This window comes from Mus musculus, chromosome 13 (genome assembly GCF_000001635.26).
Source record: "Mus musculus strain C57BL/6J chromosome 13, GRCm38.p6 C57BL/6J".
NCBI classification, from domain to species: domain Eukaryota; kingdom Metazoa; phylum Chordata; class Mammalia; order Rodentia; family Muridae; genus Mus; species Mus musculus.
The window spans coordinates 73351586-73354881 of record NC_000079.6 but is presented as its reverse complement, the minus strand read 5'-3'; positions in this window follow the sequence as shown (position 1 = coordinate 73354881).

Here is a 3296-nt window from a genome sequence, read left to right as displayed (position 1 = left end):
TGCTCCGGCCCAAAGATTTATTTGTTATTATATGCAACTACATTGTAGCTATCTTCAGACACACCAGAAGAGGGCGTCAGATCTCATTACGGATGGTTGTGAGCCCACCATGTGGTTGCTGGGATTTGAACTCAGAACCTCTGGAAGAGCAGTCAGTGCTCTTAACCGCTGAGCCATCTCTCTAGCCCTTGACCCTGGTTCTTATTAAGATCTAGTGGAAGGCTTTACAACCCCTATTGTCATGACTTTCTGCCTGTGGTACCTCCAGAAAACAGGCTAGATCCTCATGGTCTCCAAAAGGCAAAGAAAGCTGTTTCTGTGCTGAAGAGCTTCCGTTGCCTGGAGAGATGGCCACTCTGCCACCAGGGCTAAGTCTCTGCTGCTTTATGAGTATCATCTTTGAGGGAGGATCCACACATAGTCTACATCTGTTGTCATGGCTCTGTGGCATGTGCACAGAACACGTTAAATCCCAGTGGCCATAGGCTTGCACCCAACCCTTGGATCAAGCTCCATTTCTGCTCTGTTCCCCTTAGCAGAAGAGAGGGCCCCCACCCCCAGCCCAGGTGTGCGGCCTGTGCAGAGGTTTTACAAAGGAGGGGGCTTTAACATTCCTTGGAGGATAGAGCAATACTTATCCAAGTATCCCAGAAAGTGCTGCAGTCACACTCATGACTCTGTCTCACGGCAGAGCTGGCTGTTCTGATTGTACTATTTATTTTGACAGGTGTAATTTTTTTTTAGAAACTATTAAAAATATAACACTAAGTTGAAATATGAAAAGTGATTGCTGCACAAGGCCAGTAAATTCAACAGTTTTCAACCCCAGGGTCTCGTTCATTTCCAAATTAATTTTTCTTCCACGGCGTAAGCACGCTGTTAAGTCTTCACAAAATACGGGCTCTCCTCCTTTAATTAAAGAGCAGTCCCTTCTTGAATTGCATTTGATGGTAGAATGAAATGAAGCTCCTCCTGTGGATCCGCATCCTTGGGCTTGAAATTCAGAGTTTAAACTAACTGAACCGTTTGAGGAAAGTACAACTGGTTAATGAAATCAAGAGGGATTGCGAGGAAATGTACTGAATAAGGAGAAAGAATGACTAGAGAAGTGTGGACCCTGAAAGGTGGACCCTTGTTCACTACACTTAGAGGACTGTGGAGGTCCCAGGCCCAGCCGTGTCTGTTATAGGTCCCTACTCCCGTTTCTCCTCCTGAAGTCCAGAGCCAGAACAGACACCCTCCTGACTGACCCGACTCATCTCTGCTTAGGTCAAGGTACCATGTGCCACTTTGCTGAACAGGAAGCCTGTCCCCTCATAGGGTTACACAGGCTTTTGCAGCTGTCCATGGACGAGGCTGTGGGTCAGACTTGAGATCTGCCTCCAGAAGTGTCTGGTGTTGATCCTGGGGTCCCCCCACACACATCCTCCGAGGTTCTCAAGGCAGCTCGGCTCTTTAGGATCAGAGTTGAGAAGGCACCGTGTCACCATTTAAGTTCTCCCTCAGAGGAATTAAAGCCTGGGTGGGCCTCACACCTCGAAGAGTGTGGGAGCCAATCCTGTTCCCTTTCTGCAAGGTCTGTATCATCACCATGTAGTAGGTGATACGCATACTGAGCTCCACCGTGTTTCCATGCCACCCTACACTTACCTGCCTACAGCACTGGGTTTGTGGGCATGGTCTGCACAGATTTTTTGAATGACAAGCTGGTCTCTGGGTGGCAGTCACTGAATCACACATGACTTGGTTGGACCAGCAAAGGGCAGCTTGAGATCCCAAGCAACAGCCTGTCCTGGTAGGGAGAGTTGAGCTATCATAGCCAGATCTTTGCAGACCTGATCTGCTGCCTGCTTCTCTCCCGGAATCCCCATGACACCTGCACCCAGAAGCATCTTCTGGGCTTGTCGGAAGAGATGTCCCCTCCCTGGATTCTAAAATCAGTAGCACAGCTGACCTTGGGAATGCTTGAAGCAATTCCTCCCTCCCTGTGTCTGATTTGTCAATGTGTGTGGAATGACTGCTTCATATTCCTTGATCATCTGAGCTAAATCAACCTCTTCCTGCATGCCTGCTGTGGACTTCTGAATTGGCTGCTGCCAGTGGCAGTCACTCAGCCACTCTTTTGTTTCCCTGCTGTATGCTCTTTCTAGGCATAGAGGGCAGTGGCTATCTTTGCCCTTGTGTGTAGAGTATGAGTGTGCTCACACTCCAAGAAGCTCTTTCACAGTGTTATCTTTGCTCTTCTGAGAGGCTGAGCCAAGAGCCTCTAAGTCCTCAGAACCCCTCTCATGGGTGAGTAATGGCCACAGCACACCATGGAACCAGAGGTTAAATCTGTGACCATCTCTGATGGCCATAGGAGGATCCCCTGTCACCTGATATGTCCTGTGAGGAGAGGAAGTAAAGAGGCAAACTTGGCTTTTCTCAGCAGCACTGGTAGTAGTCATAGTAGCAGTAGCAGCAGGGTTAGGGGAAGAAGAAGGAAGAAGAGGAGGAAGGGAGAAGGGGAGGAGAAGGAGGAGGGGAGGAGAAGGAGGAGGGGAGGAGAAGAAGGAGGAGGAGAAGAAGAAAAGAAGAAGAAAAAGAAGAAGAAGAAGAAGAAGAAGAAGAAGAAGAAGAAGAAGAAGAAGAAGAAGAAGAAGAAGAAGAAGAAGAAGAAGAAGAAGAAGAGCTTGTTTTTGTGTGTGTGTGTGTGTTTGTACATTCCAGACTGACTGGAAGGAGGGAAGGAGAGACGAAAATGGGTCAGCTGGAGAGCTTCATGTCCATAGAGGGCAGTCTAGGAACACCAGATGGACACCTCTACTGGTTCCAGTTTGTTCTTACTTGAGAGAAGATTTGTACTTGCCTGTGCAATGAAATCAACGTGTCTGTTGCTCTTTTCAGAATAAACATTTCCCCTTTGCTGCAGATGAAGACAAGTCATCTGAGATGAGGCCGCCTCTCTAAGGAAGCTAGTCATCCCTGAGGAGATAACCTGGAAGGTGCAGGGTCTGAAGAGAGGCAGAGAGGCTGGTGGGAGCTGCAATGTGGGATACAACAGGGGAGCTAGTGCCCAGGGCCAGTGGTGTATAACTGAGGCTGCCTGCTCTCCCCCTTCTGCGTGTGGCATATGAGCGTGCTCGCACTCCAAGAAGCTTTCCCGGTGTTATCTTTGCTCTGCTGAGAGGCTGAGCCAAGAGCCTCTAAGTCCTCAGAATGCTGCTCATGGGTGAGTAACTTTTCTACCGTAGGGTTAACACAAATGTCCACAGTCTGGAGACAAAGACAGAGACAAGCTCCTGTGGGCTGACTGA